Raw genomic sequence first — 27,517 nt, forward strand, 5'->3', positions numbered from 1 at the left:
GTAGATGCTGTGTTCCCAAATCAACGTTCAACTGCGTGGTCACATTAAGATTAAAGATCCGCTAAAACCAGAATCAAGTTCAATTTCTCATGTTCATAACAAACCAAGTTTCATGAAAATCGGTTCAGAATTAAGAGATTTACAGTTGATCTCTCGGTATTGTGAACTATTTGATCTACCTTAATCAGCTGGTCGTGTCTGAAAGCTAATGTTAGCTAAATGCTAGCTAACCTCCAAGCTAATCAACATCAATAATTAACTAGCTAGTTAGTAGTAGTAGTGAAAGCTAATGTTAGAAAAACCCTGGTTCCGTCGCCTGGCTCTGGTTCTGGTGGCTATTCGGGCCCCACTCCACAACATCACTCCCTGCAGTTGACCCAGCTCAACTTCTATTGGAGCACAGACCAAAAAGGGGCGGGGCTTAGGAAGGGTGAACTCTAACTTTAAAAGAGAAAGGAGTAAAAGATCATTTGGAGATAAAGAACAGAGATTTAATCCTTTCAGAGTGAAACTGTCTTTGAGAGAGATGCTAATGTGCTCTCAATATGACGACAAACTCCAGAGCTGCTTCTCTCTCTGGGCGACGTGGCGGGGGGGGCGGCTGTGTTGAAACACACACATGCTCGCAGACAGACAGAGCGTGTACGAGCTGTTTGTGCGATGGTGCGACAGTTTTGGTCGTCCTGCTGGCGTGTTGTCGCACTTTTTCCTCCGACACAAAAACATCATCAGAGATCCCGAAAGCTTCCAGCCGGCGTCTGTCCTCGGATTCAAACTCCAGCCGGAGAATCGTCTGCACCTTCAGTCACGTAATTCAAAATACAGAGAACATTTTAAAGAAAAAAAACCTGAAATCATAAAGAGAGTTTACCATTGTTTTTACAGTGTGTTTACTCTTAATATTAATATATTATTAATATGGCATCTGTGACCATTTTCACAACCACAACACCCCTACAGAATAAATAAAAAGGTTATATAAGGTTGATCTGACCTGAAAAACTGCTAAATAAAACTTTTACATATTAATAACAAGTGTTAAAGTCGAACACCTTGAGTGGTGTTTTGGTGTTGAAGAGGGCGGGGCATTGGGGGAACCCACGCCAATCTCCTATTGGTAAACAGGGGCGCTGCGTTTGTTCAATAGACTTCCTTAGTGGGTGTGATGGTGCGTTTAAGTGCCCAGCAGCAGCCTGAAAAACAACAACAACAACAACAACAACAACAACAAGAGTGGTTTCATCCTGGGGGGTAGAGAGAGGGGGAGAGTTGTCAGCTGTAATTGGTTGTTAAGATGTCAATCAAAAGAGGGAGAGAGGTTGCAAAATGGCAGAAAGAGAGGCTGAGAGAGAGAGAGAGAGAGCGTTGTCATGGTAACAAAATAGTAATTGGTTGTCTAGGTGTCAATCAAGAGGGATGTGAGGAAAGGGGGAGAGAGAGGAGAGAAGAAGTGTATTATTTCTTCATATGCTGTTTTATGTACATTTGTAAATAGCCTGTATCAGTGCTTTTGAAAGTGGAGGTCGGGGCCTCCACCAGGTGGCGCCAGAAACTTTGAGAAGAAATGCACAAAAAAATGTAATTATTAATCCCTGCTACTAATTACTTTACCTATTAATATGTGCATATGTTTATTATCATGAAATATAATTCATCATTAAATGCTGCAAGCAGTGATGATCGCACTTTGTGCCCGTTGGTGGTGTGCTGCGGCAGCGTCACGTGGACCACACCGTCAAAACAGTAAAATAAACAATACTAATATCTTGTTACCATAATAAAAGGAAAGGTCAACTGTTTATTGATTGTATGAGCCTTAGTGATCGTACCGTTGGAGTGAGAAGGTGCTAAAATTAAACATAAGACAGTGAAGAAGGATTTTCGTCTTAGTTTCTGTATTTATGCAATAAACATAATCGCTGTAATCCTAACCTGCTTTCACAATACTGTACTTAATTATAAAGCAAATTTAAATATGAAAAAACAAAAAACATGAGGAACGGCGAGAGTGAGAGAGAGAGAGAGAGAGAGAGAGAGAGAGAGAGCAGTAGTAATTGGTGTGAGGCTGTTTGCGAGGCAGATGAGAGCAGAGTTAACGAGCTGAGCCTCCAGCACCAATTAACCAACAACCTGCAGACGTGGACAGAACATAGCTGCTGCAATTAAACACACACACACACACACACACACACACACACACACACACACACACACGATTTAAGGAGGAGGAAGTTGTTTTTCAGCTGGTCAGTTTTTATTTTGATTCCATTGAAACAGATGAAATTAAAAGTCATGTAAAGTGTCTGAAACTATACGAAGTTGACGAGGAAGTGCTTCACCTTGTCAACTTCTTATTAACTTGTTTGTTTTTGCAGAGAGTGTTTTATACCAAAAATAAAGTTATCTAAGTAACACAGCGCGGCTCTCAGCTACAGTTTGTGTTGACTCGAACGTCAGGATGGTGAACTGTTTGAACCACTGATGAAGTGAATAACTTCTACAAAAAACAACAACAGCAAACAGAAGGCATAAGATAACGGGTTGTCGTCGACATAGAGGAGCATTCTGCTGCTGTCAAAAAGTTAAAAGACCTTTAAAGACATTTTTCATACCACATAAAATACATTATCCGGTAAACATCCGAGACAGGCTTATTTTTTCTGACAAATTCAGTGTTGTCCTATTAGGTATTTATGATCGTTTGAAAAATAACACTTAATACAGACAGAGTTGTATAAAACGTTCCCTAAACAGGAAATAATCTGCTCAAAATTATTTAATTTCAATCATTTTACATAAACTTCCTGCAGTTACTGAGTTCACTGTTTGGGTTCATTGTACAGTTTTGAAAACAATATGAAATATCCAATATATATATAGAATATGTCACTTAGTTTACTAAATTATAGAAAAGGTGTCTCTAAGGAAAAAGGTTTATATGCCTGGGGCTGGTTTATACGATCCTACCAATTAAAGTGGTAAATTATATAAAAAAATTTCAGCAGTATATACCATTAATTCCTTTGATGTACTTTATTAAATTAAACCTGGTCCTGAATATGTGGCATAATACGGAAGTAATTAATTAACCAATTAAAAATAATGAATTAATTTAAGTTTATGTAAGTTTTTGCAGAAACCTTCAGTTCTTCCAGAGCTCAGTAGCTGCCGCAGAGACAGTGTTTGACTGAACAGCCAACAGTCAGACTGTTAGTTTAGAAGTGTAGATCATCTCCAGACAGCCTGCAATCACATACAGAAACATGTTACATCTACATTACTGCCTACAGCAGCCAAAAGACGCAATTTAAGATCCATGTTAATTAAATTTAAGACTTTTTACACCTTCAAAGGCCTTTACTTTTTAGAGGAAAGTGAATTCAGTGTTTGTGTCTGTTCAAAGGCGGCCACTGACCTCCTTGCACTGCAAAAAAAGAATCTCAAGGCAGTAAAACTATAAAAAAAAAGCATGTTTTGCATGAGAAAAGAAATCTGGTTTTAAGAAAATCTATTTAACTTTGTCTTAATAAGAAATTGCAGCTAATATTGAGCTCGATTTAACCAGTAACAACATTGGTTGCATAATATCCCAGCAGAGGAACGAGATTATTGTCCTTCTTTTCAGAGTAAGAGCACTCGCACTATTTCTCAGTTTAAGAGAAAGTCGTGTTGTCCCAGTGTTGGAAACAAAGCAGCTGTTAAGTTTCAATTATCTCTTTTTTTATTATGCTGTTTGAAGAATTTGTTTCTTATTGTAAGATATAACAAAAACTACTTCTTTACACTACTACTACTTACAGAAACTTTAACCTATTTACCGGTCTTTTACTGTCATTGTTTGACGAAGGTTTTCCTTTTTGTTGGAACTACTTGCAGTGTGAGCATGTGTGACAGACTGTGATGAGCCTTTAAAAACAAAGTCATTAAATTAATGTAAGAACTTTGCAACCTGTGTACTGTGTTCTCTCTTTCTGGTTCTGGTCAACCCTCAGCTAAATCAACTGCAACTGATTTGTAACTTTCTCTGGTCGACCAGAAAGAAAGCATTACAGTTATCCAGCCTACTTGACATAAAAGCATACATTAGTTTCTCTGTGTCACTCAGAGAAATTGTTTTATTTTTAGGTAATAAAAAGCAGATTTTGCAACCAGTTTCTTTGTCTGAGTTTTACCCTGACATTCCGCTAGGCATGTCTTTATAAAGCCACGCCTGTGTCGCGGTTTGGCTCCGTGATCCACAAGTCTTCAAATCTCACTGGGAGCATTTCAGAAACGATCTTCAGAGCGAGTTGCCTGCCTGTCGTTGTTTACTTGTGTATTTTGTACTTAAAAAGGAAGCAAAACGATATGTTTCTCGCTTCAAATGTCCTCTAACCTGCCTCTGACTAACTTCTGGTGCCACAGTGTTGATGTAGCTGCCAGTTTGATCTGCTCTGTGCTGCTCAATGCGAGCGGGTTACGGCTGCTGTATCTGGTGGAATCGGGGGGGGTTAGACCTGCTGTGTCATGACTGAAATAATAAGCACTTGGTTAAAGAGGGACTCCACTATATGTAAAGGGAACTGATACTCTGATACTTGTTTTTTTACAGTACCGAGGATGCAATTCTCTCTGACCTGACAGCGCAGCATAAACGCCTACAGGTATTCTAGTCGGCCTTTAAACGCCACAGGAAGAAGAACATGACGGTGACAGGTGCAGCTGTTGAGGTGTTTTACTCCCAAAATTTTCGTGCACAGTGCTCCGTTGCCAACTCTCTCCTCCTGGTTAGAGGCGAGACAGACAGCGGTGGAGAGCCACACACTTACCACACCGCTGCAAGGGCAACAAAGACCCCGCAAACTAAAAGCAAATAAGAGTAATTTATTAATGTAATCTGTGACGACAGAATACAGTTCATTCAGGTAATTCAAGCAACACAAATGAACTCTGGCGTCTAAAGTACATTTTTTAAAAGAATTAATTGACTGATCCTGTGTCATCAGGAGACGCAGCCACATACAGTTGTGTGTCAGCAGCACCAAGTTGGTAAAACGGGCAAACACAGAATATTTCTCATCTTTAATTTGACATTTCAGATTTTATTTTCATTTATTTTCCTTCACTGTGAACACACAGACTACAGGCTGATTGTCTGCTTCAGTGACGCTCTCTCTGACCTGAGGAGGGTTTAAAGCTCTAATTATTACTGCTGCTGTGTTGCTCTGGATAAAGGTGTGTGTGTGTGTGTGTGAAATGATAAGGGCCTGTGGGACAGATAACAGTTATTACAGCTCTCTGTGGACACCCCCCCTCTCAACACACACACACACACACACACACACGGGTCAATTTACAGCTAGCAACTGTAGACTTGCTCGTGTCCCAGCGGGCTCTATTACCGTGTGTGTTGGGCCGTGTACTCATTGCCTACACACACACGCACAGATGCACAAAAACAACACACTAACGCACAAAAACAACACGGGCACTGCGGGCACGGAGGTGGTATCGAGCAAACACACGCAAGCAAGAAAACACACTGAATCTCATGCAAACACGCAGTAATGTGTGTACACAGGTGTGTGTGTGTGTGTGTGTGTGTGTGTGGAGGTGCAGAGGTGAGTAAACAACCATAAAACAAACACAAACACACAAAATTAGACAAATGTAAGGCAGCACAATGAAAACACACACACATTTCTTTGTTCACACCACCTTCATCACGTCGCTCGGCATGATGGGACGGCACCCAGCCCAGCCTCACCGTTAACCTGCCTCCCGGTTGAGCCCTCCGATCCATGGCGGCGGGTTGAAGGTTTATTTTCAAAACAACGTGACATGGTGGAGAAAAAGGGAGGGATGTTATTTTTCCTGAAGGTTCAGCATTCTGACTGCGGAGAGAAACTCTTTAATAAACAAACAACAACAACAACAACAAAGAGGTGAGTTGATTCCACGAGCTGCTCATCACAGCCCCACACACACACACACACACACACACACACACACACACACACACACACACACTCTCTCTACTTATTGTTCCTCTTTAAAGCACCTATCTGTAGACTTTTTATCAGTGTTTCGAAGCTCCACCAGGTGTCACCAAAGTCATACATTTTCAGATCCTCCACACAGGAAGCAAAATATCTGCAAACATCATCTACATTCTGCAGATATGAGCTGACTCACAGCAAAAAACACAAAATCTCATATTTCTGGCAGGAAGTCACATATAAGGACGTCATACTGGATGCTAGATGCATTATATTCGTGGTTATTGGATTAATATGAAGATGATTTATATGTTTTATATTTCAGTGGTTCCCAACCTTTTTTGTTTTCTATCACTGAGTAAACTTTATATTATTATTCATATTTTATGGATATTATATGTATTATTATACATACACTAAACTGCACAATGAACCCAAACAGTTAAAAGCAAAAACTGCAAGCTTATGTAAAATGATCAATTAAATGAACTTTGAATGTAAATATTGATCAGAGATGCAATTTTCTGACAGTTGGAGGAACAAACAAAACTAAATCAGATTCGTTTAGTTTTGTTTAAGAAATAAACAAAATGTTGAGAAATCAGCCTGAGGTTTTCTTACAACCCATAAAACTGTAATTCCAACCTGGGGGGGTCGCCAAAGCTTCCCGGGGGGGTCGTGAGGCTTTTTATAAGGGCTCCAAAGCGCTCTCTGATTGGAGGGAACTAGAAATATCTCCTGTTGCCAGGTCAGATCTATTTACATTGCATTAGAACATTATGGGATGGTAATGATTCTTCCAGGTATTAGGAAGGACCTCAGGTGTTACCAGGGAAACTGAGTTATGGCTTGTAAAAGGGATAATGTCCGTTACATGTCCAGGAATTAATGGACTTTACACCTTTCTGGGCTTCTGTAGAAACACGGCGACATCACGACGATCCCTATATTCAGCTGATTAAACACTAATGAAAACATACATGAACATTATATCACATTTCTGACAATTGATCCTGTATATGATGTAATGTGGTAACCATGGTAACACATACGTTCAGGCCGATACATCAGAAAGTAAAAATGAGTTAAAACGTTTTTTTGTGTTTTTTTGTGTGTTTTTTTTTTTTTTTATCAGTTTCTCATTAAAATGAAGTAAAAGTGTCTCTGTTGTGTTTTTCATTCAGTTTCTACCTGAACTGTACAGGTGTTTGTTATCGTCTCCACCATCTTCATCAATCATCATCATCATTTTCATTAATATCTGCTAGTTAGGTGTGTGTGTGTGTGTGTGTGTGTGCGTGTAGATAATGTGGACATCTTGTTCCAAGCTTGCTAATGATCACACACACACTCACACACACACACACGCGCGCACACACACACACACACACACACACACACACACACACACACACACACCCAATTAAAGTTGTTTGTCAGAGAGTTAATAAAAATAATGAAAGAAGTCTCGTTGCTTTTTTTCATTCATAAATAAATAAATCTGATCAATTAAATCTCAGAAGATCAATAAGCAAAATACATTTTATTAGCTGCATGGATCTGTAAATTACAGTAACAGAGATTCATTAGTAGTAAATAAATGAGACAAACAACAAACCCTCTTGAACCCTAAACCCAACAGGAAGTCGGCCATGTTGAATGTAGTGGATATTTTTGGCGATTTGCACGTGTTGTGTTTAAACAAACTCCTCAAAAGGGAATTTATCGGCTCCACTTCAAACTTGGTCAGTGCGATCTAAAGACAATCATGATTAAACGTTTTGCTCTTCGGGACTCGAACGGCGTGTCGTTGCATCGCATTTAGACGTTTCGCCATGAAACAGGAAGTTGTCTTAACTTCATTGTCCTTTCTACAATCTCGACCGAACATCTAACATAAGAGTTCCGCCCTGAACTCATCTACGTGCAAATATTTATTCACACTCATAGCGCCCCCCTACTGGAAACAGGAAGTAAGCCTTGTATGGCGATCATCTGATTTACATGAAATTTTAACACCGTGGTCTACACATGATGTGCTGACTTTTATTTTTAATATCAAACGTTGAAGTCTTGCATGTTATATGTTATTGTCTTTAGTCTAACTATCAACACATTGTCACTCGCAGCTCATCAAATATTGGTCTGTGGTCCTCCGCTTCAAAATATGTAGACCTGACTTTGACAGCGTCTGCGTCCAGAAATAAAGCTAGAGGGATTCCTACAGCATCAATACAGATATTTTTTACACTTTGAGATGAAGTATTACAGTTTATAACAAGTGTAATGAACCTTCACCTGCTTGCCATCATACAAACACACACACACACACACACACACACACACACACACACGGGAAGTGAAACAAATTCAGAAATCATGTGTTTGTGAATTGTTTTGATTATAAACAAGTGTTGTTTTTCTCCAGATGATTATTTTACATCATGTTTTTCTCAAATGTTTGTCTGTAAACAAGCAGTGTGTGTGTGTGTGTGTGTGTGTGTGTGTGTGTGTGTGTGTGTGTGTGTGTTTCTTAAGTACAACACAATCACTGTAACATTCACAACAGGCTGATTAAAGCTTCACCTCCGCTGCTGCTGTTTGTTTTTTTTTATTGTTGTTGATGTTGAGTGAAACGTTAAATATTCATTATCAACCAAAAATAAAAGCACAATTTAATATCAGATAACATAACTCACTAATATGTGTCTTTTATTGTGTCAATAAATCACTAAAAGTTGAATTTTATTTTGAAATACGACAGTGTTTGGGCCCTGGGCTTTGTGTATTTGTTGTGTGTACATTGATAAATTATTCACAGTGGGATGGATCACAGTCTACAGAACACTTCATATCATCAGCAGGTTTATGTCTGTGGAGTCAAACATATATGAATCATACAGAAACTACACTTTTTACACGTTTATGGAGCCTCAGGGTTCACACGCTGCCGTACCGACACTGTTTATTAATATTGACGCTTTTATGTTGTGTTTATGTTGTACATGTGAAACTTAATGTGCTGATGTCAGTGTGTTTTCTTATATTTAATGTATAGTATTTATCTTAGTCCTCTTTTTTAGAGCCTGGAACACTTATCTTGTTGTATCATGTTTGTATGTAAAATGATAAGAAGAATACCTTGTCTTTAACTGCAGCCTGAACCTACACTGTAATTAAAATAGTTAGTATTTTCTCCTCCAGTTGTCGCTGAAAGAGCTGATTTCTGCACTTTTCTTTCATTAGTTTCATTTTATATTTCACAACACAAAGAAAACATGAGAAAACTAAAATTTTAAAAGGCAACTTCACTAATGTTTAAGGTTTTAAGTCAAACTTTTAACTTTTAAGTTCTTAAATCAACCAAAAAATGTTTTGCTGACCGAATCGTTAAGTTGTGGTTATTTATTTTTCTTCTGTAGAAAAACTTAAAGCTGTCATTTTTATACTAAAAGCTTTGTGTCATGTTTGCTGAAGCTTTAATTATATCCTGACTGTAGAACATGAGACCGATTAATCTCTGATTAAATCAGGTTGTTCTGGCTCCTTCTGGTGTTCCTGATGGCATTTACAAGAATCAACCCGCCCCGAACAAAAAAAACCAATCAGAGCAGAGTAAGATGGTTTATTGTTACGTATTTACTGTCGTTGTGTGCAGTGAGGGATTATTAAACTTTCACTTTCTGTCTAACCTCCAAATAAAGTGTTTTGAAATAATCTGAATTTTGACCAAAACTGCCCATCATGATCACCTTTAATGACCTTTAATTATCATTATGCACACAGTAATTGTAAATTCTAAAAAGAGGTTTAATGAAAGTGTGAAATTAAATGAATCATTCGACTGACTCAGTGTTTTTAATTACAGTTTAGATGATCTCATTCATCAAGAGTAACTTACACTGAGGTCAAGAGCAGAAAATACACTGTAAAACCAGTTAAAGTTCATTTAACTCAGGAAATTGTTGAAATTGATTACATTGAATATTTTAAGTAAAACTAACTCAATTTTGTTAGTTAAAAAAAAACATTCTTGATCAAGTAGTTTTAGTAATTTTAAGTGACACTGAATTTATTTTGTAATTAGGGACCAAGCCAGTGTCAACAAATACTACCAAACACGTCGATATTGTTTCTACATAAAACGTGTTAGCGTGAAATCAAACGGAATTTATGGTAAACAACTCGCAGCAACAAACAGGATAAACTGAGTTACATGTAGGCCTTTTTGAACTAGTGGTTATAACAGGCCAGCTATTTAAGGTCCAGATAACGGAGACACAATATAGCGACATCATTGCACACATTACTGTTGAGAACAACAACTATAAATGAACAATATAGTTGTTTGAACACTGTCATAATTAAACCCCCATAAAACAGAAACACATTTAATACTTTCAGAAGACAACTGGAGTGCCCGCCTCACGCTTTCGACCACATTTAACAACATAAAACCGTAAACAGGTTAACCCACAAATGCGTACTATTAACGTGAATACAGTGGAAAAAACATTGCAAATCACTTTCTCACACAAACATAAAATACAAATCACGGAAAACACAAATGCGTCTTACCTGTGAAAACATCAAAGAAGTGAGTCTTACTTGTGTCTTCAGGATTCAAATATCAGAAGTGTACGTGCGTAATTTTTTCTCCAGTACACTGATGAAGAATAGCATTAATTATTTAGTGATATATTGCTGTTATACAAGATTGTTAATTACAGCCTTTAAATAGGAAGTAGTTAAATATGTTTCTATGCTACTTTTATTTTTATAGTATCTATGGTCAAGTTGTTGCTTCAAATATGTTTTTTAACAGTCAGTAAGAGAACTGTGCGATGTGTTTATTTGGGTCATTGTTTTTACTAATTATTGTGCTGACTTTGTTCGTGCATAGTGTGGTTGTGATAGTTTAATACCGTAAAACTTCTGATAATAGTCGGTGCGTTTATTTGCTTAAATCACTGAACTCCCCCTGCCTTTATTGGGGACAGGCCTCTATTTGGGACAGGCCTTTACTTCCTTTAGCACAAAACTAAACTAAACTCTAAATGCTGCTTCTCTTGAGTTTTGTTCAGCAAATTTGACCACTAACATGATGATTATGATGCTTCAGAGGTTTTTTTCCGTCTCTCTTGTTTACTGTGTTACCGGTAATTCAGAATGAATTAACATTATACTTAATATCGTTTTCATAAAATATAGTGAAAGACTGAATTGTGGAGAATCTATAACTGATTAATGATGTTCATGATGTACATATTGATAGAAGCGATAAGCTCAAAATTGAGCTCAGGTGCATTATGTTTCCACTGATCATCCTTGAGATGTTTCTGCAGCTCAATTGGAGTCCACCTGGGGTAAATTCAGTTGATTGGACATGATTTGGAAAGGAACACACCTGTCTATATAAGGTCCCAAAGTTAACAGTGCATGTTAGACCACAAAACAAGCATGAAGTCGGAAGAATTGTCTGTAGACCTCCGAGACAGGATTGTCTCAAGGCACAGAAACATTTCTGCTGCTTTAAAAGGTCCCAATGAGCACAGTGGCCTCCATCATCGGTAAATGGAAGAAGTTTGGAACCACCAGGACTCTTCCTAGAGCTGGCCGTCCCTCTAAACTGAGTGATCGGGGGAGAAGGGCTTTAGTTAGGGAGGTGACCAATAACCCAATGGTCACCCTGACAGAGCTCCAAGGTTCCTCTGTGGAGAGAGGAGAACCTTCCAGAAGGACGACCATCGCTGTAGCACTCCACCAACCAGGCCTGTATGTTAGAGTGGCCGACGGAAGCCACTTCTTAGTAAAAGGCACATGGCAGCCCACCTGGGGTTTGCCAAAGGCACCTGAAAGACTCTCAGACCATGAGAAACAAAATTATCTGGTCTGATGAGACAAGATCGAACTCTTTGGTGTGAATGCGCGTTATGTTTGAGCACCGGCACCGTCATCACCTGGCCATACCATCCCTACGTGAAGATGGTGGTGGCGCATCATGTGTGGGGTGTTTTTCGCGGCGGAACTGGGAGACTAGTCATGATTGAAGGAAAGATGAATGCAGCAATGTACGAGACATCCTGGAAGAAAACCTGCTCCGAGCGCTCTTGACCTCGACTGGGCTGACGGTTCATCTTTCAACAGGCAACGACACACGCAGATATCAAGGGTGTCTTCGGACAACTCTGTGAATGTCTTAGAGTTGCCCAGCTAGAGCCCAGACTTGAATCCTATTGAACATCTCTGGAGGGATCTGAAAATGGCTGTGCACCGACACTCCCCATCCAACCTGATGGAGCTCAAGAGGTTCGGTAAAGAGGAATGGGCGAAACTAGCCAAAGATGGGTGTGCCAAGCTTGTGGCATCCTATTGCAAAAGACTTGAGGCTGTAATTGCTGCCAAAGGTGCCACAACAAAGTATTGAGCAAAGACTGTGAATATTTATCTACATATTATATTTTCGTTCTTTATTTCTAATAAATTTGCAAACATTTAAAAAAAAAAACCTTTTTCATGTTGTCATTATGGGGTATTGTGTGTAGAATTGAGGGGAAAAAATTAATTGAATCCATTTTGGAATAAGGCTGTAACATAATGAAATGTGGAAAAAGTGAAAGCTGTGAATACTGTCTGTATGCACTGTAGGTTTAGTGCTACATTCACTAAAAAAGACAACGCCAATGGCTGTATGGAATAAGGAAAATTTTATTACATGTTATGAACATATATTGAATACTGGGAGGGAAAGGGTCGAAGGATGGAGGGGATGGAAGGATGAAGGGATGATGGGGTAGGGGTCGAGGAATGAGGGGGGTGTAGGAAGGACGGGTGAGGGTTGATAGAAAGGGAGAAAAGCTGGTAGGATAGGTGGATGGAGGGAAGAGTTCGGCAAGATGGTCAGGAGGAACAGAGTGGGTGTTGAGACGCTGAGTGGGGGAACCGTCTTGTATCTCTTCGTGAGCCCCCAAAGAAACTTCAGCAAGACAGGTGCGCGTGAGCGTTTTTGATGTCGTTTATGTCATTGCGAATGTATGTGAGATAAGCAGTAGAAGACCATCGGCCGAGGAGTTTGATGTCTGAGATTCCCTGCTTGGAAGCGGAGGGGGCAGCTCCGATGCGGAAAGAATGCCCAGAGAACGATTCTGGGGATATTCCTGATTTGGACAGGATTGGACGGAAGTGCCGGTGGAACCAGTTCCGTGTGGCTATTTTACCGGTCTCAGTGGTGAACAGAGGGTCCTGTGGGGAAGCTCTGCTGGCTAACCTGGAGTTGGTGTATTCTAGTATCAGTTCAAAAGGACTCAAAGCAGTCTAGGCGGAAGAGGTAGATTGGTTGAGGTAGACCGGACTGGTTGGTCTTGCTGCGTTTAAGGTGGTAAATGAGGGTGTCGTTGGAATGAAAGGAAATGTCAGAAATGGAAGTGTGGTGAGAAGGATTATATTTGAGGGTAGAAGCTGTGAATTCAGAGCAGCGTAGAAAACCAAAGAAAGCTAGAAGGAACATGGATTCCAGGACCTTATCAATATACGGGGATGAATAGCCTTCTCTGAGAGTTCTGATGCAGCGAGTGAGTAGGTCTGAAGTTAAGGGCAAGCGTTTCGGTGAGGGATGCGTTCCTGTTTGCAGAGACCTTTGATTAACATGATGATATGGGAATGAGAAGTGGCTTGGCATGGTGCTCCGGAGGATAGTTTGATAAAAAAGTTTATACCACTTATATAGGCTTGAATGGTGGAAGATTTAATTTTAAGGATGGAAAGGGTGAACGAGATGAAGCTAGAGAGTGTCATGATGTCGAGAAGGGAACAGAAGACTATTGGTGGCATGGAAGGTTTTAAAGCAATTCCATCTGGTCATGTATGATAGTGTGCAGGGAGTGACGCTGTTCAGGATGGCATCTTGTGAAATGGTGACCAGGTTTTGCATGTGGGGAGTCAGTTGTAGACTGTGGCTGAAAACGGTGGGACTGGAGTCGGAAGAGCATCGGAGGCTGGTGCCAGTTGCCTGAATTTCTGTAATGAAAAAAGCGAGAGAGTGCATCAGCGATTGTGTTTTTAAGGCCAGGGATGTGAGATGCTCTGATGACGAATTGGTGTTGTGCTGAAACTAAGGTGAGCTTCCTGACGAACTGCACGATGTCTAGGCATTGTGAACGTCCCTTGTTGTCTACGACGGCTCTGTTATCGGAGTGGATGGTGATGATTTTCTTTGACCATTTGTGGCCCCAAAGAATAGCTGCGATGATGACAGGGTACATTTCGTAGATGGTGGAGGAAGGGGAGAGCGATGAGAACTCGGGCGGCCATTTGGCTGAAAACCACTTGCCGCTAAAGTAGCCACCAAATCCGACGGAAGGAGCTGCATCTGTGAAAAGCTTGATGTCTTGTGGTGAAGTGATGTGTGTGTCATAGAAGAAAGAGATGCCGTTCCATGACGAGAGGTACTAGTGCCATAATTTTAGCTCCATTTTACATGCGATGTCCAGTGTGACGTTGTCATGGAGAGATGGGATGGAGGAGGCTATGGAAAGCAGGTGTTACAAAAAGGATCGACCTTGGGGGATAATGCGGATTGCGTAGTTGAGCTGGCCAAGCAGCGAGAGAAGTTGACGTTTGGTGCATTTATGAGCCAGGAGGAAGTTCTGTGATGCGGGGTGCTGCTCTGCTGGGAGTTTGTGAAGAGCTGGAACAGTTTCGCCTTATTATCGGTGCTGTGGAAGGTTATGTCCGCTGAGTGAGAGCGCGCTTCAGGCCACTCCGTTTTAATAATGTGTGTTGGTGAATTTTTGTGAACAAGACATTAAATGGAATAAATCCTTAACTGCCACAATTGAGAATCTTATATTTTGTTTGTATGTGTGCAGGTCAATGGGAGGATCCTCAGGGGGAGATGCACGTTGTAAATCACCAGGAAATGGAGGATGTGGTTAACCAGGAGGAAGAAGAGGATGATGTCAGCCTGGAGGAGCAGTAGCACATGTGCAAGGCTGTTGTGCTGAACCAGGGCGGTCAGCAAGACTTTTAGGAAGACCAGAGCAACAAAGGGAACGCCAGTTCCTTCATGTGTATAATAAATTATAGTTATAGTCTTTTCATTTTCATTTTATATAATAAACTTTTTTAGCGTGGCTTATTTGTGTGTTGTGGTTATTTGCTGTTTATTTGGTGGTTATGTCAAAGTGTATGTGTAGTAATGAAATATGAATTGAAGAGATGAGACATTCATTTGTTATAATAGTAGAAACAGTAGAAAAGTAATATTTTTATAATTTGGAAGTTAATTTTAAATCTTCAGAAACATTACTGCTTTATTTATAAGATTGAGGTTGATCCACAGGGAATATGAGTTAATGTGTTAAAATAACTTAGAAACTTAGATTAGTCTATAATATGTGGAGTGTGTAGGAGGAAATAGATGAATGAGCTTCACAATAATTGTAAAAACTATAAACAATTTGTTATATACAGAAAATATTATGGCACTGGCATTCCCTGGCATGATCCTCCTGGTTAAACTCGGCCTGATCCTCTTACAGCTCTGCTCCTACTGCAGATCCACTTAATGCTACACCTGCAAATGACTGTGCTCCTACACCTCTAGCTGACCATTTAGCTAAACCTCCTGTTAAAATATTATCCATCTGATATACCTCTTGCACATGGGTGTGTCATAATGACACTATAGCTCACCAAAGAAAACTTCAAAAAATCAACACAGATAATACCTTTCACCCAGATGCACAAAACTGACATACAAAAAATCAATTTGCACCCATACCCAAAACCAAAAGTCAACCATTATTAAGTACTTTTACCAGATATTTGCAATCATTGTAATTTAACAAACTCCTTTTAGGGAATTCATCAGATCTGCTTGGAATTGGTCAGTACAGTCAAAAAATGTTGTTCATAAAAATTTGTGCAATTTGTGACTGACGTCACGCTACAGACACGCCCTTCAACGTACAAAGTTGGCCAGCTTGAATCAAATGTCAAACTGTAATGCCATTTCCAGCATTTCAGGGCTTCAATTATAACTAACTCTTCATACAGATTTTATCAGATTGACTTCAAATTCGATCACTGCCATCTAGACACATTGGTGATCAAAACTTTATAAAATATTTACTGTGCCTCCAACGGCGTGTCCGTGGCGTGGCGCTGAATTACCACAGTTCGCAGTGACAGCACATGTTACAATGGAACATGATACGACGACACATGACGCACTCGCAGCACGCCCCGAGTTGCGTGGAGTGCGAGGTCCTGCCCAACGCTGCTTGCAGCTTTAATTTTTATTTGTTCCATGAAAACAAAAAGGATTTAATCCGGAATCTTTAATGTAAAAAAAGTTTGTGTTACTTTAAATTTTCTATGTAAACAGTTTAGAGTTAAAATAACTTATTGCTTCACAGTGCAATTTTACTTTTAAAGTTACAGATGAAAGGGAAAAAAAGTGTTTTGTTTAACAATGCAATACATCCACACAAACTAGATTTAAATATTGTTTTGCAGATGATTCAAAACTCTGAAGTTCTTGTTAGATTAGTTCTCTGGTTTCTGTTTTTTTTTTTACTCCAAACAACGGTTCAACAGCAGGAGGCTGAATGGGAGCGATCTCGTCCTCACTTGTTATTTTTAAAGAACATTAACGAGTCGGTAACAAAATGCCTCCTCAGGAGAAACAGCAGCTTTCTCTCAACATATGTTCCACCGCAACACGTTGGAATAAATTACCAAACAGTCTTTATTTAATCATCTCTGAGACTGTCGCCTCTGGCTGCTGCCAGTTGCAGCATCACATCCCCGAACCTGCACTGTAAAAGGTGGCGTGACACAACCTCACCTGTTTACGAGACAGAAAACATCTGGAAAAAGGTTCTTCACTTATTTAAAGTTTGCTGTGAGAACAAGCATCCAACCAAACATTTGTTCCAGCTTTGTTAAAATGATGACTGCTGTTTATTATCTTAATTTTTTGGTTATTTTGTGTCTTCACTTTATCCTGTAATGCCACTTTACAGACCAAACTGATTAAAAATCTATCAAATAATTAATTCAAATAACTCTCGATATTCAGTTAAAAACATTAAAAAAAAACCATTAATACAATAATTGTATTGGACCCGGGGAAGATAGGGATGACCCCTTTTAATAATACCTAACGTTTAAAGGAGTCATGCTTCTATTAACATTTATATTTTCTTTTCTCAAATATTTTGACTTTGTAATTTCAATCTTCTATTCTGTAGCCTCTTGGATAACTCTGGTTCATTTACAGCAATGTTTCATTAAAGTGGACTGACAAAGCAACAAATCACATTAAATAAATAAATCACAAACCAGCCAACTGGTTGCTGCAAAGCTTTGAATAGGAAGAATAAAGCATAAATGATTCACACTGGTGTGGTTGCATTTAAACTAAAGGATGAATAAAGTCAAATTTTATTTATATAACCCAAAATCACAAATCTGAAATTGCCTAAAGGGGGGAAAATCGTACTCAACAACCTCTAGACCCCCGATTCTGGTTTAGAAAAACAACCGAAAAAACTCTTTCAACAGGGGAAAAATGGAAGAAACCTGAGGGAGAGCCGCAGAAGAAGGACCGCTCTCCAGGAGCAATTTCTGATATATGAAGATTATGAAATATATGTGAAGAATGTGGATGCAGGAGGACATTTAAATATATCACATGACCCAAAATCCAACCAAAGTCATCATGAAAGCAAAGCAACCCACTCAAACATTGCCACTAAATATGAATACGAATATTTTCAGAATATTGCGCTTTCTTGCAGCACTTGAACATGGAAGTGGCCCCAACACAGCTGGAGCTTTTACAGTCACTAGAAGCACATTCACGGGGGTGGAGGGAGTAGAAAGAGAAAGGGAGAGAGAGGGGGGAGGGGAGAGCACAAGCTTCCTATTAACAAGGAGGGGAGGGATTTAGATCCACCGTTGCAAGTGGCATTTGGAGTATGGAGCAGGGAATGGGGGACAGCCCCGGGGGGGAGTTTGGGATTGGGTGCCTGGATTAGTAATAGTGTGGATGGAAGCGAAGCGACTGGAGGGGAGCTAGGGGATACAGCTCGGCAGGAGGACCCGGGGCCATCAGACCCAAATAGATACAGGGAGGAGCTGCTAGCCATTTTACAGGATACACCGGACCTACCATAAGGGAAATAAGACAATGAATTGGGCGTTTGAGCTGCAGAGGCGGATTGTGATCATGGGGGATTCAAACATTACCAAGATCCCTCTGATCAAGGACAACAGAATTCAGATGGATTGTTACCCGGGGGCCACAATCTCAAATGCGATGCACATTTTGAGGAACAAAACGCCCACTTCTTTGGAGGTGGGGACGGTGATTTTATCGTTTGGTTTGTATGATAGGGATGAAGGGAATGTCGATCAGTTGGAGAAGAGGGTCAGCCGGCTCTTGGGAGCGGTCCGAGCGACCTTTCCTTTTGCAGAGACCTTCGTGCCTTTAATCAACTACGGGGGGCGTCCCCATCCGGTAATCGAAAGGAACATTGAGGCTCTCAACCGGATTATCAGGGAAACAGGGCAAGGCATCCCCAGGCTGCCGGAGCTGTCTTTTTTCACGGGGAAGGACTGGATTCACTGGACCCGGGGAACGGGTAGGGCGATTTGGGAGCATTGGAAGCTTTTTTTAGGTTAGGCAGCACCGGACAGGCCCTAGCGCCACCAGGGGCAGTCAAATTCGGTAATTAATCTGTCAACATCATTCACTCTGTCACCGGCGCATTTTAAATTATTGGAGAAGGGGCTGTCCTTTATACGGACGGTTACTAGGTTTACTGAGGTCCGTCAGTCCTTAGCGGGCTACGTACAGCAGTATCACCGAGAGCAGAAGCTGGCAGCATACTATGGACAGCCGGGGATTGGGCATCTGATTGGGAACCTGAGGAGGGATTTTTACCGACGGCCTTATTGGATCTAATCGACAAGGACAAGCGGGATCTGTTGGGGTTAAAAAGGGAGCGGCCGGGGACTAGGAATTTAAGTAGGGAGGAGGAGGAGGCCTTAGAGGAATTGGGGTCCATGAGAACAAAGGCAAACAACCCCCCCCCCGAGCAAGACGGTTTTACCTCTTGCCGAATATTCACAAATCGCCGGAGGACTGGACAGTGCCGGGTAGAATACCACCTGGGCGACCGATCGTTTTGGATTGTGGCAGCGAGTCATACGGCACAGCGGAACTGATTGACCACTTCTTGAATCCACTCTTGACCAAGCATCCAAGCTACATCAGGGACACTAATGACTTTATCAGTATAGTGAGGGGCTTGGTGCTACCCCGAAACACACACACACACACACACACACACACACACACATATATGCATGCCAGCATGGGAGGAGACAGTGTTGGCGAAATGCTTGAGGAAGCCGGAAGTGTACTGGCGTTTCTTGGACAACATCTGGGGGGTGTGGACGCATGGGAGGGATGAGTTTGGGGAGTTTGTAGCCACGCTTAATAGCCACCATGCATCGATTAAGGTTAAGCTGGTAATCCATAGCACGGAGGTGGATTTCCTCAACACTACTACGTTTAAGGGGCCCAGGTTTATGGAAACAGGGCAATTAGATTTACGGGTTTTTCTTCAAACCTACGGATGTACTTCATAGGGACAGTTTTCACCCGCGGCACACTTAAGGGGATCATTAAGTCGCAACTGCTACGGTTTAAGAGGATTTGCACAAGGGAGAAGGACAGGGTCGGGGGGACCAGGACTCTTTTTAAGGCATTGTGTCAGAGGGGGTTTTTGAGGTCCTTTCTCCAGGGGATTGGGAGGCAGGTGAGGGAATAGGATAGCGGGCTCCCGCAACCGGATTGGGGGAAAAACCATTCGGTGTATGGGCGCATAGGGTCCTGAACTCAATAGTTATCTTTGAGTTTAACAGTGGGTCCTAACCTTTGCGTTAGGGTTAGGCAGGGCCTTCCTGAGGTGAGGGTGTCTAGTGATAATGGCCGAAACACCTGATGATCCTCGGGTCCACTACTGATGAGGTGTCCCATGAAATTTTGACTTGCACTTTGGAACTGGACTATAGGTTGATTGGGGCAATAGCTTAGCTACGAAACTTGTATTGTGGACAGGGGAGGGGAGGGGGATGATTTTGTTGGGGGGATGGGTTTGATGGGTTTGTATTTTCGAATAGACAAGATGGGTTATAGCCAATATGAGTAAAGGTTTGACGAAAGGGGTAACGGAGGGTGAAGTACACTTAGCAAGCGTGATATGGGAGGGGGGGTGATAGACAGTTTTCTTCTCTCTTCTCTAACTCTGAAGTGGGTAGGGTCAAAGCAGGTGAGCCTCACTGAAAATTCAACTTTTTATATACTTTCAAATTCAGTTCTCTAAATTCAAATGTCGTAATCTCAACTTAATTTCAAACCACTAGAATCCAAGAGTACATCAGTAAAATGGCCACAAAGGATGAACTGCTAAGTGAATGTCTCAGGCAACAGAAACCCGATAAGAGTGCAGAGGAAGAGGAGCAGACAACCTGGAGGGACAAGCCCCTACATGGCATGTACCACCGCCAAATTGAAGAAGTGGCTGATATCGAGAAGGCCTACCAATGGCTGGAAAAGGCTGGACTCAGAGACAGCACAGAGGCACTGATCATGGCTGCACAAGAACAGGCCCTAGGTACAAGAGCCATAGAGGCCAAGATCTACAAGAGTAGATCTGACCCAAGGTGCAGACTATGCAAAGATGCCTCTGAGACAGTCCAGCACATAGTAGCAGGGTGTAAGATGCTAGCCGGTTCAGCGTACATGGAGAGACACAACCAAGTGGCTGGAATAGTGTACAGGAACATCTGTACCCAGTATGGAATAGAAGTACCCAAATCCCAATGGGCCGCACCACAGAAGGTGGCTGAGAACAACAGGGCCAAGGTGCTGTGGGACTTCAGCTTCCAGACTGACAAACAGGTCCTGGCCAACCAACCGGACATAGTGGTGGTAGACAAGGAGCAGAAGAAAGCAGTGGTGATAGATGTGGCCATACCAGTAGACGCCAACATCAGAAAGAAGGAACACGAAAAGGTTGAAAAGTACCAAGGGTTGAAAGAACAGCTGGAGCAGATGTGAAAGGTCAAGGCGAGCGTGATCCCCGTGGTAGTAGAAGCACTCGGGGCAGTGACCCCCAAACTGGGGGAGTGGCTCCAACAGATCCCAGGAACAACATCAGAACCCTCAGTCCAGAAGAGCGCAGTCCTAGGAACAGCTAGATACTGCGCAGAACCCTCAAACTCCCAGGCCTCTGGTAGAGGACCTGAGCTCGAGGATGACACAGATACCACCCCAAGAGGGTGAGAGGGAAGTTTTTTTATATAATTAATATAGCAGTAACACACACACACACACAGAAGAACAACAAAGCTAACGCTAGCTGAGATAATGTTTGCACGTCAGTACAAAGTTACACAAGAAGCATCATGAAAAATAATCACCATAACTTACTCCCCGTATTTTGTTAACGTTAGCTTCTAAGGAGGCTCATATAGGATCATAGTTTGACTATTTCTCTTCCACGGTAACTATCTTTACCTCCGGTAAATTTACACACAGCAGCACACAGACAAAAAAAACAACATACAATTATGAATCTGTAAAGGGGAATAATATGTCTCTTTTAAGCATTTTTTTCGCTAGCCAATGTCTACAGGTCCAGGAAATGGTCAAAACAAACGTGCTGCTTAGCCAAAAAGGAGCTCTGTGCATCTGCACTCGATTGCTCTTACTGAACACCTTGACCCGTCTGTGACCTTAAAAGTGTAATCTAGTGGTTTGAAATTGAGTTGAGATTACGACATTTGAATTTAGAGAACTGAATTTGAAAGTACATAAAAAGTTTAATTTTTAGTGAGGTTCAAATTCACTTTCAAACTAATAAATACAAATTCAAATTATGCAATTCAAATTCAGTTTTTTAATGCAATTATTCAAGTTGAGCAATTCAGATTCAGTTTCTACTGACACAAAAATCAGCCCATAATAACCCCAGTCACGGAGACATCACACGACCAGAAAGAGGAGAGAGATGCTGCAGCAGGGGAGAACGCACTCGCTGACTCGGAGGCAGCTCCACGGTCAAATAGAGAACCTGTGAAAAATAAGGGGAACAAAATAATGAGTAGACAAGGTCCTTAAGTCAACATGACAGACCCAGATTTCAACTCTGATCTCCCCTCACAATCCCTAAAACCACATCGCCCGGGAGCGTGCGCCGAGCAGAGAGACCCTCCCGGGAGTGACGCGAGCGCTGCCATGGCCTCTGACCCCACATGCCACCAGCCCAAAGATAACTGCAGGGCTGGGAGTTTAGATTAAACAAAACAATTGCCATACTGGGGGATTCTAACATAAATATAATCCCCAAATTTAACCACCCGGCTATCCAGGCTGACAGCTACCCGGGAGCATCATTTTACCACTTCTAGCAGATCCTAGAAAAAACACCTACCAACCATCACGCAGAATTGCTGGTTCTCTCGGTGGGTATAAACAACAGTGATCAGGACCCACGCAGCACCTCCATTAAACAACTCCGGACAATAGTCAAAAGGGTTCGCTCGGTCTTCCCTAACGCCTCAATAATAGTTCCAGTCATTAACTATTCACCACTCTTACCAACAGAACAAAAACTAAATTTGGAAATACTTAATGACGACGTCACAAACCACCTGACGACAAGTTTTCCAGCACTCCCAGACAAGGACAAACAAAGAACATACTTGTTTGGATCAGATACACCTTCGCCACATAAATTTTATCTTCTTCCAAAGATCCATAAAGATCCAGAAACGTGGACATATCAAATTCCTTCTGGGCAACCTATTGTATCAGATTGTGGAAGTGAATCATATGCAGTGTCAGAATATTTCTAAATCCCTTGTCACAACGACATCTGAGTTACATCAAAGATATGAATTTATCAATAAAATCAAGATAATGAAGATCCCTCCTGGTTCAGTGCTCTTCTCTGTGGATATTGACTCTTTGTACACAAATATTAACACACAACTAGGTCTAAAAGCAGTTAGACAGGTTTTTAACAAGTACCCGGATGAAAAAAGACCGGATGAATTGATTCTCCAACTCCTGGAAATGAGTTGGACAAAGAACGACTTCGAATTTGATGACAAAGTATATTTACAAATACATGGAACAGCAACAGGAAAGAAGTTTGCCCAAGCCTACGCAAACATATATATATATATATAGCGGACTGGGAGCAGACTGTCTTTCACAAATGCCTCAAATGGCTTCTAATCTATCCTAGATATCTGGATGATATCTTTGGGATTTGGTCGCATTCGAAAGCAGAATTTGCAGAGTTCATAAACATTTTAAACAGTCATCACAATACCATCACAGTCAAGTTTGATCTACAGTTGGAAAAAATTGCATTCCTTGATACTCAAGTGTTAATTAAAAATCAGACGGAACAATGGGAACTGAGCACAAGTGTTTTTTAAATCAACAGATACACATGCCCTCTTGCATAAAGAGAGTTATCATCCTCGTCATACCTTTCGGGGGAATTGTGAAATCACAACTAGTAAGATTTCACAGAATATGCACGAGGGCAGAGGACACTGAGAAAACAACAAGAACACTCTTTAAAGTGCTCAGAACCCGAGGATACAGTAGAACCTTCCTTCGTCTGATTAAAACAGAGATACAAGGAATACAATACAACAAGAAAGCGGTGGTGGATGACAGGGGTGGAGGAAAAATTATTCCTTGTCACAACCTTTTCAGCTACATCATTGAAATTGAATGCACTAGGAAAGACTAACTTTGTGAGACTACAGAATAATGTTGAACCATTAGCAGATTTTAAAGTCATCTCATCTTTCAGGAGAAACAAGAATCTAAAAGATCTACTAGTTCATGCCTCACTCAAGGATATGAGAACCACCAAGAATGGACACTTTCGACCGATTAAATACATTTCTAATAGACACACAGATCTAGGTTTTCCTATTTGTCAACAACTTGATATGTGTATGTGATTAAATGCGATGTGTGTCACAAACTTTATGTTGGACAAACACACAATTAACTTCTGAAATGCTTAAAACACCTCTACTATATTGGCCAAAAGAAAAAAGTGACAGAATTAAATATGCATTTTTGGAATCATGACATTTCAAATCTGTTTATTTCAGGCCTGGAAACAAGAGAGACGTGGTCGGAGGGACAGAGACTTTTCGCTGAGAAAAAATGGATACAGAAACTAAAAACTTTTATACCCCATGGTTTAAATGAACTCTAGAGAAAAAACACTAGAACACGATAAAAGCTTCACTAAAGAACTAAAAAAGTGTATTTGAGTTTGACTTGAAATTAATCATGTTTAAAAACTTAAGTAAATGTTGTCTGATTAAAAACAACTTTTATTTAAAAACAGACACAGTGAAGAACAATACAAGGAAAGACAGATGAAATTTAAATAACTAGAGTTAAAACCATGGGGCCTATGTTTGGACGACCAGAGTGGATTCTACTTATGAATTTTTTCTGTTGCACAAACAATTGTCCAAACTCAGCATGGAATAGTCTCATTCCAAATAAAATTACGGAGACATAAAACAAGTTGTTGAGACTAAAAAAATACACCGTCCAAGGTGTAATAAAAACTTAAAAGGAGGAAGGGACTAAACACAAAGCGGCTGCGTGCCCGTGCCTTATCTCAGCCAGAAAGGTCGAAACTAAAAATCCTAATTCTAAAACCTAACCTGCCAGTGCCGCAGTGCTCTCTCCTATATGCTCTCTCTTACAACTACAGACATCAAATGGAACATCAGAACCGTTGCATCTGGAGGCCCTTATATCATGGCCATGTGTCAATTAGGACCAGGTGGCTTGATTGAGGGAAATCAGCTGCTGGAGATTAGTTCTTCCCTAACCTCTTTGGGTGTCTCTCTAATATACAGTACCCAGCCTGCTTTCAGTCTTACCAATCCCCTGAAGAAACCACAGTGTGGAAAAACGTCAGGAGCTCTTTTACTTTATATTTGTTTGTGAATTTTAACTATAACATTTTAAGGACAAGCACTCCTACGTTTTTAGAATTATTTGAGCCTTTTTTGTGAGGACTGGACTGGACTGTACTGTGCAGTACTGGAGGAGCACCGTGCACTTGAGACAAGGAAGTTGCAGGTGACGGTGGCTGTGCTCCCGAAAGAGGGGGGGCGGAAGGCATGGGAGGTGGCTATGAGGTGGGTGCAGCGGAGGCGTAGAAACCTCAGGCGGGAGGCCGTGGGAAAGGCGGCAAAGATCCGCTGGGGCGTGGGGTTGATGGAGCCGCTGCCGGTACCCACGGCTCCATATACGGGGAGGGGCAGACCTCGGGTTAGGAATCAGGAGAGGCCCCGCAGGCGGTCCCGATTGCAGAGCACGTCCAGGTGGGGGAGGCGGGTGTGTCAAGGAAAGCACCAAGGTAAGAGGACACTCGGGATGAGACGCCGGGGAGCGGAAACCCTGGGGTTAGTGGGGCGACGGGGGAAGGGGCGGGGGTTGACACCAAACCCATCAGCGTCATTGACAGCCAGCCACAAGACCGGGACACAGACGGAGTGTTTCGTGGTGACGAAGGCTGAAGGGGAAATTAGAATGGAAGGAGAACAATCTCGTGGAGAAAAGCAGCGATCAGTGATACGGAAGATGGCCAAGCTGAGTCTCGGTCCGAGGGCATCAAGTCCCCGCCAGCAAGAGGGACAGAAATAATAGGAGGAAGAGCTGGACAGTGTTCATGTTAAAAGTTTTACTTATTATGGACATGAGTAATGGACTATTAATTTGGCTTGTTTAGTTTTTCACGAGCACATTTCAGTTATGTGGTACCCGACTAAGTTGTTAATCATTGTTAAATAAAAGTGCAAAAACATCAGTCTGGAGGCTGTAGAGAAGGCGGTGGAAACCCTTCGAGACTTTCGGTTTGTGGAGCCGCTGCCAAGGAGGAACCAAAAGAGGCCCAGCGGGCTGTCCCAGTCGCCGAGTATGTCCAGGGGGGCGGAGGCGGCCTCATCAAGCAAAACCCCAAGGCGGGAGGGCCCTCGGGACAAGACGCCATCGAGCAGTAACCCCGGGGTTAGTGGTTCGGCAGAGGGGGAGGCGGGTGTTACCATCATCGTCGGCGGCGTCATCATCTCCTCCAATGGGGAGGGCCCCGGATATTCCTTCAGTAGAAGAAAGAGAAGAACAATACCTAAAACTTACCTGCAAGGTATCTAAACTTACCTTCGCCGTACCTTGTGGTCCGAGTGCGTTTAGGACACGCTTTGTTGACTCCTTTTCAGGAGCTTAAAGTAAGTCAAGTATACCGAAAACGTACCTGCAATATATTGGAAATTTACCTGCGATATATCTAAAACTTACCTGCAATGTATCTAAAACTTACCTTTGTCGTACCTGGTGGTTTGAGTATGTTAAGACACACTCCGGGGATTGATCAACCCCGGCAGGGCCTCCCTTGGGTGAGGGTGTCTAGTGATAATGGCTGAAACACCCAAGGATCCCAAGGTCAACTACTTACGATGTGTCCCAAAAATAGGACGTGGATAATTTGTAGGGTCGGAACAACAACAACAACAACAACAAAAAGGGGGGGGGGGTCGTTTCTGAACCGAGAATAGGGGGCAAAATGAGGGTAACGCGCCTGGAGATTAATAGCAGAACTATAAATTTATTCTCGCTGTCGCTTTGGTTTTCGTTTAGGCTCGGGTTCTTGCGGTTGCATGGACTTACTGGGTTGATCGTGAACCTTGGGAACTGCAGTAGCAGGGTGGGGGGGCATAGTAGAGTGACATGCGCCGGCCAGTGCTTGCCTATGGCTCTCTATTCCAAACTGTCAATCAGTAGATAGCACAGGGAGAGTCATTGTGATATAATCTTATCCTAACCCCTAACCCTAACCCATATAATTCAGTTTACGACTCATAAAACAAATCTAAGGATGTAGTACCTCGTTAAGTGTAACTTATGATCTTTTCCTAATCCTAACCAAGTAGTTTTTGTACCTAGTCACTATACAGTTAACCATGCAAGCTTTATTTTTAAAGTCTAAGCTGACGTTGTATATTCTCTTGCTAACTTTAGCATCAAGCCCTGATGGAGACGCACTCTTTGTTACAGTCATTTATCAATTCACCTGCGGTTCTTAAGTGCAGTACAGCTTTTAAAAATCATGGGATTCAGAATAAAGCTGCAAATAATTATACATTTTTCATCATGATAATATATATATATAATTTCTATTAATCAGTTGCTTCATTTTCAAAAGGTCAGAAAAGAGTGAAAAGTTCTTAATTTCCCAGAACCCAACGTCAAATGTCTTATGTCCAAAACATAGTAAATTTACAGTGACATTAAAGTCCAGTGTTTGCTGTTTTATCTTGATAAACTGTTTGAATTATCAAGGAATTTACTTTCAGTTTGAATTAAAACCAAACCTACTGGTTCTGACACGTTATCTCTGACAGGT

General features: G+C 41.5%; 2 long non-coding RNA genes across 2 annotated transcripts; one reads left to right on the forward strand and one right to left on the reverse strand.

The window, feature by feature from the left end:
* Positions 1-1,065: 1,065 nt before the first annotated feature.
* Positions 1,066-5,837, reverse strand: LOC127361313 (uncharacterized). Its single transcript, XR_007884191.1, has 3 exons — positions 5,698-5,837; positions 3,141-3,243; positions 1,066-1,193 (listed from the first exon to the last, which is right to left on the reverse strand). It is a non-coding gene; the product is annotated as an uncharacterized LOC127361313 (long non-coding RNA).
* LOC127361312 (uncharacterized) lies at positions 5,616-15,110 on the forward strand. Its single transcript, XR_007884190.1, has 2 exons — positions 5,616-5,924; positions 14,846-15,110. It is a non-coding gene; the product is annotated as an uncharacterized LOC127361312 (long non-coding RNA).
* Positions 15,111-27,517: the final 12,407 nt, after the last annotated feature.

Source organism: Dicentrarchus labrax, unplaced genomic scaffold (assembly GCF_905237075.1).
Source record: "Dicentrarchus labrax unplaced genomic scaffold, dlabrax2021, whole genome shotgun sequence".
Classification (NCBI taxonomy): domain Eukaryota; kingdom Metazoa; phylum Chordata; class Actinopteri; family Moronidae; genus Dicentrarchus; species Dicentrarchus labrax.